This window comes from Macaca fascicularis, chromosome 13, assembly GCF_037993035.2.
Source record: "Macaca fascicularis isolate 582-1 chromosome 13, T2T-MFA8v1.1".
Lineage (NCBI taxonomy): Eukaryota > Metazoa > Chordata > Mammalia > Primates > Cercopithecidae > Macaca > Macaca fascicularis.
The window spans coordinates 67,564,188-67,576,610 of NC_088387.1; the positions used below are offsets into that span (position 1 = coordinate 67,564,188).

General features: G+C 37.6%; 1 protein-coding gene across 7 annotated transcripts in view; it reads right to left on the reverse strand.

The window, feature by feature from the left end:
* Positions 1-12,423, reverse strand: part of ACYP2 (acylphosphatase 2) — a 266,925-nt gene that overhangs the window by 19,961 nt on the left and 234,541 nt on the right. The gene's annotated exons all lie outside the window — the stretch shown is intronic.

Here is a 12,423-nt window from a genome sequence, read left to right on the forward strand (position 1 = left end):
TCCAATGGGACCAGTACCCTTAGAAAAGAGGGCCCAAGTGAGTTTGTCAGCCCCTTCCACCTATGAAGGCACAGCTAGAAGGCAAAATCTTTGAAGCAGAGCAGAGCTGTCACCAGACACTGAATCTGCTAGTGCCTTGATCTTGAACTTCCCAGCCTCCAGACCTGTGAGCAGTAAATTTATGTTGTTATAAATTACCCAGTTTACAGTATTCTGTTATAGCAGCCTGAAGAAACTAAGATGTTCAGCAAAGAAGGTGTTTCAAGAAGGGAGTCTCAACAGTCTCATGGGCTGCTGAATGTTTAAGTAACACAGGCCAGAGAACCAATGACTGGATTTGGCAAGTTAAAAGTCAAGGACACTAATTGAGTCTGGTTACAATGGAGAGGTAGAAAGTAAAGCCCGCTGGGAGGGAATGAAGAGAAAAATAGGTGGGTGAGAAAGTAGAAACAGTCAACATAGCTTTATCAAGGAGATGTGCTGGAGGGCTGGAGATGATCTAGCTCTAGAGAATACCTTTTAAAAAACAATTGTAGATGCAAGAGCATATTTGTGTGCCTATAGGAATGATGGGATAAAAAAGGAAAAGGTGGTGATGTGGAAGAGAGAAAAAATAGAAGTAGCAAACCAGGATCCAGTGTACAACTGAGTCACAAGAAAAGTGTACGAAAAGGAATGACACAGAGACACACAGGGTTTAGACAGGAGAATGAAATAGGAGATAAGAATTAGACGAAGTTTTTTCTTCTTATTTTAAGAAGAAATACTAGATGAATAGATTCTAGCAGTGGAATTGAGGGGTAGCAAATGCTCAAAAGACAAAGAGGATTCTCTTGAGGGCCAGCTCAGATAGACTGGTGGTGGATGCCTGGGGCTGTATGTTGAGGAGACGAGTGAAACTTTGTCCAGGCTCCATGGGAGAAAGTGCAGTGATCAGTGACGTGTCCCCCAATATTCTGACCTGAATCGTTTATGGAGCCTGCTTTGGCCTACAAGCATGTGGATGCTTTTTATGAGTCTGGCTTTGGCTTTTAATCATATGATTTTTTTTTTTTTACAAAGTTTAAATCACGTTATAAGAACTGTTATAATCTTTTCCACTTAATATAAAGATAGTTGTCGCTCAGGCTGGAGTGCAGTGGCATGATCTTGGCTCACTGCAACCTCTGCCTCCAGGGTTCAATCAATTCTCCTGCCTCAGCCTCCCACGTAGTTGGGATTACAGGTGTGCACCACCACACCTGGCTAATATTGTATTTTTAGTAGAGACAGGGTTTCACCATGTTGGCCAGGCTGGTCTTGAACTCCTGACTTCAGGAGATCCACTTGACTTGGCCTCCCAAAGTGCTAGGATTACAGGCATGAGCCAGTGCACCAGGACAAAGATAGTTTTTTAATGTTAGATCAGTATCTACATTCTATATCATCATTTAAAATGCTTCTTAAGTCTTCCATTGTATGGGTAGACTCCGTTGTACTTAATCAACTTCCTATTGTTGGAAATTCAAGTTGTTCTAATTGTTAATTAATTATAAATGTTAAAATATACTTATATATTTACTTGTAAAACTCCTAATATATTACATCTACTTTATGATCTAGAAGGCACTCTGAAGTCATGGTTTAAAACCATGGGCTGTTGAGTCAGAGCCAGACCTCTGGGATTCTAAATCTGAGTCTCAGTGTCTTCATCTGAGTAAAATGGGTTTAATAACATTTCTACCTTACAGGAATGTTGTGAAGATGAAAGGAGTTAATATATGTAAAGCTCTACACACAGTCTTGAGGCATGGAAAGCATGCAAGAAAAGCTAGCTCGTACAACTGAAGGGGCTCATGTCTACCCATCTCTGCCCTCAATGCTCAGCCCAGGGGTTGAAAAGGTGTTCAATGAATTGCTTGTTGAATGAGTGATTTGTATAAGATCTTGGTAACAATATTAAAAGGTTATAATCCTAGTCACAGGGATAGGTCTAAATTAGAACTCTTTAATCAAAATCTTGAGGCAAGATATTCATATCTAACAGGAATTATATATGTATGATAATTGGGGTAAGTTTCATCTTTTTATTTTCAATCATTTGTGCAGTAGGATAAAGCCCAAAATGTGTCATAAATCACTGAATTGAAAACACCACTGTGCAAAATATAAAAAAGATTTCAAATCAACCATGCTGTCATCTTTAATTTGCGAACTTTAGAAATAATTATTTTTATTCTTTAAATTATTAACTAAAACAATATTTGATCATTGTAAAACTTCAAACAGGATATACAGGAAGCAGGAAGTGAAAGTTCTCCTTTCTCATCTCCCAGCCCCACTCTTAGATATGGCCACTCTTTGAAGATGTATTCTTTCACACCTTTCCTGTGCATATACAAGTATACACATAGCTACCTGTGAATATGTCCATACAGAGGATAATCAGCATTTAATTATAAGTCACACAGTTCTACTTTCATATTTAAGGGAAAAAAAACTTCTAAACAATTTCCATCAGAAAAGATTGTCACTAGTCTGGTGTTTTTATCCATTAAATCTTTGTTTCTAGTGATTTCCCCAGGAGTAAGTGGTTCATTGTAGTTGGCTAACCATGTAAGAGTAAGCCAAATGTTTTTGTTCTATTAATAAGGGAAGTGATTAAATATTTGGTGCTTTTTCTTAAACCTTCATAGGAATAGATGGTGAAAAACATGTGACCTGAACTAAGATCAAATCAGGCAGAACTGTGTTCCAGGTCAGAAACAGTTTCAGGATCTTGACATTTGACCACAAGGGCCATCTGCTTAGAGCAGGGCAGAGCAAAGCAAAGTGTGGAGCCGGGTGAGGACACAAAGGAGGAGTGGATGAGAGGTTGGAAATTGTCTGAAAACATTAAAGCTGATTTTAGTTTTCCATCGTCCGTGACGGTGGGATTTGGTGGTCATTTGCTGTTTAAGTTATTTTATTTAAAGTCCCCAATCCCTAACCCCAACAGATACAGGAGTGCAAATAATATTTTTATTCTTTGACGGATTTGGAGAACTTGTATATTCTTCTGTTGTTATTTCATGAGAGATTTTAATTTACTATTTGAGTCAAAAGTTTGAGGCAAAAAAAAGTAACGTATATTTCACTACCAAGAGAACTGGTGTCTCCTGGGTAATGAATTATGAATAACAACATATGAAATAAATAGCAACAGTCACTTTGGTTCCTTTCTGGAAGAATATAGGATATAAGTAAGTGTATACATGAAAAAATGAAAATAAACAGTAATGATGCTTGCTAATTGTGTTGCTTGCTTCTAACTCATTCATTCTAAAAAAATAATTAGCCGATAGGGAATAATTACTATTTTTATAATCTTGTTCAAACAAATTGAATTTTTGTAATGGAAATAAAGCGAAACTTAGTAAAGCATTTTTATAATCTAGGATCTATGTTGCTACAATCTATATTTAACTCTTTAGAAAATGGTCCCATAATCAAGATCTCCTTCCCAGTTCTCTCACCAGGAGTTGTAGCACTCTCATTCACAAGAGTAAGCATTCGATTTTGGCTTTTTAATTTTACTTCGTAATACCAGAGCCTAGAAGGAACTTCCACATCACAAAAAATCGAGCATTAAGGGTTTCACCAGACTCTAGCTTTGGTGATTTCTGCCACATGGTATCTTTGCTACTATAATTCTAAGGAGATGGAAAGTCTTACTTGACTGAAATCTTGTCTAGTCACCAACATCAGCCCATCTTTACCTGTCCTGAATATCATCATGCAGGCTAGTAATTTGCACCCCTTAGCCTATTGACAGAGACATCTGTATCCCCTATGATGTCCATTGATTGTGCATGTGCACCGTGGCAGCACCACTGATTTGCTTTAAACGCGGTACTTAATTTGATAAATAGAATTATCTGGCATCCAAGGCATTAGATTATATTCCATTGTCAGGAAAAGGAAATTGATCCCTGACTTCTGAGCTGCAATGACAAAGTTAATCATAACTGGACTCTAAGATTGACACTAATCAGATATTGAGTCAAAGTAATCAACTGGAGTTGATAATACATAGAATAATCTAGTTTTGAATAGTGCTTTGCTGTTTTCAAAATGTTTTAAATTATGTTATTTCATTTAAACCTCCAACTTCTCTCTGAGGAAGGTATTATTATTTCCATTTATAAGTGAAAAGACCTAGCCTCACAGAGATAAATTCCTCTTCTTGGCGATGTTTCCTTTCCCACCTGGCTTTTATATACCTTCCTTCTATGATTCTGACACCTGGTAGATTCTCTTCAAAGAATTCACAAATCAATGATGCTAACCACTCAGTGGAACATAAACCTACCTTCCAGTTACCATCTCATTTCTCTTTCTTCCTATCAATTAAGTTTCTTAAGAGTAAAATACACTCAGTGTCACTTCCCAACTTCACACTAACTCTTCAAACCCATTGAATCAGGCTTTCAAGCCCACCCCTCCACTAAAATGGCTATCAGGAAGGTTGTCACAGACCTCCAAATTGCTAAGTGAAAGGCATATATTGTTTTTCCATCTTACTTGACATTTCTCCTTTTCTCTGCCCAAGGCTTTTGGGTCACTGCCCTTCTGCCTCTCTCCCGTGTCTCTAGGTGATCCTTCTAAGTGGGAGTTCCTTTTAACTTTGTTCAATCCTTTTGGTGATCTCTACAATTAATTTTATGTTCTCTTGATCTTGATTTACTCTGTGAATGACTTCATCGGAACCCACATTTATCATGAAAGCTGCAGCTTCATATACCATTGCCTACTGAACCTCCCAGCTTGTATCCTGTCTGCCTCCACCCCCATGCCCCCTGCCCACCCACACCTCCCTTACCCAACGTGATCTTCCTCCTGCATTCTGAAACTTGGCAGAATCTGGGCAGTCACAGACTTTCAACCACCCCTGGACAGTCAATCAACCATGATGTCCTCTTGATTTTAATAATCTTTCATATTTCTCTTCTTCACTCTTATTATCCCTGACTTACAACAGGTTCTTGTCTGTTTGCCAGGGTTGTGGGTCAAGATTGCCTTGGAGGCTTGGGGCCATTCCTTAGTAGGTGTAATGAAAAAAACAGATTTGTGTTTTTCCTATCATGGTGTTTGGCTTTGGATATCTCCTGTTGTTGGGTCTCAGTGGTGTGTCTTGGTCAGGAATGATGAAAATTACAAACTACAACTTGCATTTATCTTCCCTGTAGTTGAAGTTTATCTTAAAATGGGCATGGAAGAAGATAAGATAGCAAATTCAAAGCATTTAACAAATAGGTGATGGATATCTATTCTGTAATCTGTGCTAAGCATCTGGGCTACAAAGACAAATATGGCATAGTCCCTGTCCCCAATGCACTCATGTTCTAGTGGGAAAGGCAAATGATTACAATTCCACATAATAAGAATGATGAAGGAATGTGAGAAGTGTTCTCTGAGTACAGGAGAGTTTTCATCCATGTATTCATTTTGCCTTCATTGCATTAAGTGTGTGAAGTGGGGAGGGAGGGAGCGGCAGCCTGGCTGACAAGGTAGAGTAGGGCTTCCAGAGATGTGAAAATGCTATCTTTCAGGAACCTTGAGACTGCAGTTCTGGATCCTGCCATTGGGGGTTCTGGGATTCTGTTGGCTATTTTCTCAAGTGGTAGAATTATCCCAAACAAGTTACACAACCTCTGTGATTTCTAATTTCCATAATTCTAAAATGAAAAGTCGGTTAAAATCAGGAGTTGGCAAACTTTTTCAATAAAGAGCCAGATAGTAAATGTGTTAGGCATCGTGGTTCATATAGCCTCAGTAAATGTGTTAGGCTTGTGGTCCATATAGCCTTGTTGCATTTACTCAACTGTGTCACTATACTGCACAAGCAGCCACAGACAACACGTAAACAAGTGAGCCTGGCAGTATTCCAGTACAACTTGATTTACAAAAACAAGCAGTGGGCTGGATGGCCCACTGGTTATCATTTGCAAGCTCCTGGTCTAAATGATCTCCACGATGCCTTTCAGATCTGCCATTCCATAGGTTCATGAAACAGCAGTTCTTCAATTCTTGATGTACTTTATATTGGTTTTTAAATATACTTTTGTTGTGGTTGTTTAGCTTAGAAAATTTAAATCTGGCATTAAAAGTGGTAAGAGTTGAAAGAGTTGAGGTTTAACTTATTATGGGTCAGTTAGCCTCTCTCTGTTCCATGACTATCCATCACAGACACCAACAAATGTACGGCCCTGCATGGAGCCACAGAGCTCTGTGACTGGACAGATGTCATTCTTGTTTCTGAGAGCACAACCTCAGCACATGCTTCCCTAATGATAGTACAGCAGCATCTTCTTTACCTATATACTGACATTATTTAGTTCCTTTCAAAAAATAAAATTATTTTTAAGAAAAGTTGTCAATATAGTATCTGGCAATGGAAACCTATAGGTAAATAGGTATGTTTCATTATGAAATTTTAATAAACCAAACTGATTTTTGTGGCTACTAAGCAAAAGAATTGTTCTAAAAGAAAGTATGCTGTTATGCATATAAGCTAAAGCAGAATCAGCAACTGTATATGTCATAAAAGCCAACAATTCTCTACTTTTCCAGTGGCAGACATTGCTAATCAATCCTAGCAGTTTTCCCCACAGACTCTGAATGGATTCTCGTAATTATTCCAAACTCACTGAGCCAGGAAACGATGCCAAGTTGATTGGCATTACCATGCCAGATAAAATCTATTGTCACAGTACAACAAAAGTTACTATACTTTCTCTATTCCTACCATCAAGTTATTCTTGCTAAAAAAGATACAACATTGGCTTCAGCAGCTATAAAACTCAACACAAGAAAATGAAGATAGGGTATGTCTCATACATTGCATAGAGGAGCAAAAGTCACTAAAAACCTTTCATAGAGAAAAACTTGGCATTGTTTATTAAAAGACTTAAAATGTGCATAGTAGTTGGAGACTTGGGGATTTATTGTATTCTCTTTTTGGGTATGTTTGAAACTTCCTATAATAAAATGTATTTAAAGTGTTCAATGAAGATAAAAATATCATGGTAGATGACAAGTAATATATTATTACATAAAGGTAAGGTAAAATCTAAATTAAGAAATAATATAGAACTGAAATAATGTTGTCTAATTGTAGAAAGCTTTGTGCCTATGATTAGCATATGAAATTATAAAACAAATTTCATTATTGAAATCTTTTTTTTTTTTTAAGATGGAGTCTCACTCTATCGCCCAGGCTGGGGTGCAGTGGCACGATCGCAGCTCACTGCAACCTCTGCCTCCCAAGTTCAAGAGATTCTCCTGCCTCAGCCTCCTGAGTAGCTGGGATTATGGGTGCATGCCACCATACCCGGCTAGTTTTTGTTACTTTCAATAGAGACGGCGTTTCACCATGTTGGTCAGGCTGGTCTCAAACTCCTGACCTCGTGATCCACCCGCCTCAACCTCCCAAAGTGGTGGGATTACAGGCATGAGCCACTGCACCTGGCCCATTTTAGTAATTTCTTAATAGGCATATCAAGGGATTTGTGTGTGTGTGTGTGTGTGTGTGTGTGTGTGTGTGTGTGTGTGTGTGTGTATAAATGCATTAAACATCTCTGGAAAAATAAATGGAAACTATTGAAAGCAGCTGTCTCCTAGGAGGGAAAAAAAGGAGGGAGAGTTATTTGCTACTGAATCTCCCATCGTTCCTTTTGAATATTTGTACATCTTGCCTGTATTGCCTTATTAAATAAACAAATAAAATGAGCATGCACTTTGATTCAGCGATTCCGCTCCTAAAATTCTATCCTAATAATCAAGGATGTAGGTAAAGATTTTCCCTCAAGAATGGTCATTACAGCATTGTATGTAACAGGAAAGCGTTTCAAGCAATTCAAATGTCTAATAATTAGGAATTTTTATGTTATTTCCATATATAGAAATAATAGCCATTAAATTTATGAAGATGAATTTTACTAATATATAAAGATGTTTGTAATATGGTATTAAGTTTTTTTAAAAAGCAAGTTGCAAAACAGGATGTAGTATATGACCCCACTTTTGTGAGAAAATAATATATGGACAGGAAAATATTTGGGAAATGTGCATCAAAGGGATAATAGTGGTTACTCCATGAAACAAGGATGGCTTTCATTCTTTACTTTTTTCTTTACTTATTTTCAAATTTCTCCAGCAAATACTAATTTAAAATTAACAAAAGATTATGAAAGGGTTTGAGAAAGTCCCTAAAGGAACAAAAACAATTTTTCTTGTGTGTGTGTGTGCGTGTGTGAAAGAACAATCTGAACCCAAAGAAAAAGATGAAATGTGGTTTTCATGATCAAAGTCAAAGTCATTACAATAAATGCTGAAATTTTGTTGACAATGTCTCTAGCTGGGAGGTAATGACATACAGAGTTAAATACTATTGAAGATTCTACCCATGGTATTAAGTCTTTTCAGTGGGTTTAGTAACTCTATCATGGTAATGCAAGGGCAATTTTTCCCCCAGTGTGTAAATAGGTGTTATAACATTGACAACTATTAGACTAATGTATGTAGGATGTTTAACAAAGGAGAATGCTATCTGAAATACCTAAACTAACAACATGGAGACACCAGACATGTTGAGTGAGAGACTTTTACTAACTAAAATATGCTATTGGGACCATGGCCAGATGGGGAAGGGTCTTGCACAGCTTGCTAAGGATTTTGACTTTTTTTTGTAAAGACATGCACAAATTGTATTTTGGGATAAAAGCTCAAGGTAAGGGATAGGTTAGAGGAATGAAAATTAAGCACAAGGATAATAATAATTATCGGAGGACAGTAATAATTGTAACCTCTTTGAAGGAATTTTTCCTAACAAGGATAGAAAGGATAAACATGTAAGCTATTTAAGTTCTAGTTCCAACTTTTTTCCAGAAAAAGATACATGATATATAAATATAAATATAAAACCCATAGCAGTTCATATATATAATTAGGGATACTCTTAATGTTGCATTTTGACTAAATATAAACTAATTAGAAATATTAAATCAGAATGTATTTTGCCCTTATCAAATAATCGATTAGGCAAATCAAGCAGGGCTTGGATGTTCATTATAAAACAATGTGCTGACTTTCCACATTCACCTAAATGTAATTCACTTAATATGTTAGATTCTATAAATATGCTTAATCATTTCTCTATGCTTGATGTTCCTTAGAAAAGGAATTGTTAGATACGAAGCTGATCCACACTGATAGCTATCAGTTTCTCCCCTGTGAGAGCCTTGGGAAGCACATCCCTGGGAGTGCTGAAACAAAACACTAGAAGATTTCCCTATTCCTAAGTGATTCCCTGATTTTATGGAAAAGGTTCTAAAGAAATGTTTTCTCTCCTGACCTAATACTGGAAGCTAGAAATAGTCAAGTGGTACTATTCCTCTTTCAAATTTAAAGACTGTTGAAAATGTACTGATGAGATTTTTACCTCTCTGAAATAGCCAATTTCAAATAGTCAGTAGCCAGTCCTCAGTTTCCTGTGGTTGGGAATAAGATAGTGAGATACAGTACAGATAATGAGACCTAAATAGTCAACTGTTTCTGGAAAAGTATACTCGGATTTAGGTTCATATTAGTCTGGCTCCTTTAGAAATGATGGTTGAATTCATACAATTTAAGGGTTTACATGAAATCTAACTTGAATAAATACAGAAAAGCAGCTTCAATTTGGTCATCCAGTAGAGCTGAATCATTTCAACTCAAGGTCCAAATAAATTTATTGGTGCATTTATTAAAACCAAAGTTATTGAGGCAAGGAGGTTCTTTTTCCTTCTTTTATACCTTACCTTACACAGAACTTAAAAATAATATCCAGAAGCCTGAAACATGGTCTAGAGAACTCAGGACCACCTCAGGCTGAACTGAATATTTTGAGCTATGTGAGGTTGAACTGCATATTTTGGTTTAGTTAAATGATGTTGAAAGCACCACTCTTTAATGTGGTAGCACAAAACGGCAGCTGGTATTACATCATTCTGCTTTGTATCCATGTTGGAGAAACCGTTCATGGCTGACGTAATGTTTTCTCTTCTTGCAAATACTGTGGCTCATAAAAGTTTGATTCCCTATGGCTCTATCCCTATGCTTCCTTTTATATAAAAACAGCGAAAATCTTTGACATTCTAAGGTTAAGTGATTTGCAAGAAAAAATATTTAATTTCCCCAGATTTTTCTTTTAGTTTCAGAGAATTTTTTTTTTTTTTTTTTTTCGAGACAGGGTCTCGCTCTGTCACCCAGCCTGAGTTCAGTGGCGTGAACATGGCTCACTGCAGCCTTGACCTTTCAGGCTCAAGTGATCTTCCCACTAGCTGGGACCACAGGTGTGTACCACCGTACCTGGTTAATTTTTTATTATATTTTGTAGAAATGGGCTCACCATGTTGCCCAGGCCAGTCTTAAACTTCTGGGCTCAAGCAATCTTCCCACCTCAGCCTCCCAAAGTGCTGGGATTACAGGTGATATGGTTTGGCTGTGTCCTCAACCAAATCTTATCTCCACAACTCTCACGTGTCATAGGAAGAGCCTGGTGGGAGGTGATTAAATTATAGGGGCAGGTCTTCCCTGCCCTATTTCTGTGATGGTAAGTCTCACAAGATCTGATGGTTATTATAAGGGGGAGTTTTACTGTACAAGCTCTCTATTCTTGCCTGCTGCCATCTATGTAAGATGTGACTTGCTCCTCCTTGCCTTCCACCATAATTATGAGGCTTCCCCAGCCACGTGGAACTGTAAGTCCACTATAAACATCTTTCTTCTGTAAATTGCTCAGTCTCAGGTATGTCTTTATCAGCAGTGTGAAAACAGACTAATACAACAGGCATAAGCCATCTTGCCCAGACTAGAGAACAATTTTATAGTCTCAATATAATGGTGGTTTTTGAGAAGCTCAAAAGACAAAACGAGACACTTGTGCATGGTGCAAATTCCTGTTTTTATTCCAAAAATAACTGTTGTAACTATTGGTAGTATAGGTCTTCCCTCTGTCCCATCTTTGGCTGGGATGAGGTGCAGGGCAGGAAGGTTATTGGAATATCTGTTCAGAAATATTCAGGCATAAAAGTTTAGAAATGTGGCCGTGTGCAGTGGCTCACACCTGTAATCCAACACTGTGGGAGGCAGAGGCAGGTGAATCACCTGAGATCAGGAGTTTGAGACCAGCCTAGCCAACATGGTGGAATCCCATCTCTAATAAAAACACAAAAAATTAGATGGGCATGGTGGTGGGCGCCTGTAATCTCAGCTAATCGGGAGGCTGAGGCAGGAGAACTGCCTGGATCCAGGAGGTAGAGGTTATAGTGAGGTGAGACTGTGCCACTACACTCCAGCCTGGGGAACAGAGCCAGACACTGTCTCAAAAAAAAAAAAAAAAAAAAAAAGTTTAGATTTGTTAACTAATGACTTCAATGAGAGTTTTAAGTTTAAAAAATGTAATTACAAAATCTATAGACTCTATGGCTCCTGGGGACTATGTACCTTCCTTTGGAATTTTTTGGCATAACAAAGAACATTCAATTAATGTACCAGTATTGTAGTGTATCTTCTAATGGAGCATTAAAACATTGTATGTTTAAAGACGAGAACATAAGACTTAGTTTCCCATTGCATACCCAAACAGAAATGTTAACACATGTGCACCATAGTTTGTCATTTGTTCAAAATTGGGTTTGGACAGACTCTATCAAATTTGAACAGTTTTCTCATATTGTTGCTGTAACAGAAGCAGAAAGATAAAAATAACCCAAACAACTTTGTCAGAGAAAAGCCTCCCTACCACTGTTCCTACCTTGATCCTTCCTAGTTTCCTGCTTTCCTAACCCCAATTCTTTGAAAACAAGATGAAAACAAGCTGACCCGATACTAAACACCTTCTTGTGTAAAGGCTCATGACAAATGCAGTCTTTATAGAAGATTCCACATTTGAAATGTGAAATGATGAGATTTTTAGGAGATACCACGTGAGCTTGTATTCTAGCATTGAAAGTCTCTCTTGTAGGAAAAGCATTAAGACTGTTGTCTTTGCGTCATTCATTCATTCTGCATCAACAAATATTTATTGAATACTGGTTATGTGCAAAGCAATATGAGCAACTCAAGGATATGGAAAGTATAGCCTCTGAGATTTGCAGTCTTGAAGAAGAGACAAGATTTGTATAATGCATATTCAAGAGCAGTCAGCTTGTCAAAATTGGATCATCTTATCTGACTTACATTCAGATGAGGACATCATTGGTACAATGGAAAGACCACTAGTCATGAAGGAAGCCACTTACTCTATCGTTTGCTATTTCTTAGATCTGAGATAAATTACTTAACCTCAAAGGGCTGATGGTTGGAGGGCAGGTGGAAACAAGAACATAGACTACCTTCAGGATTACTTTCACATAGATTACT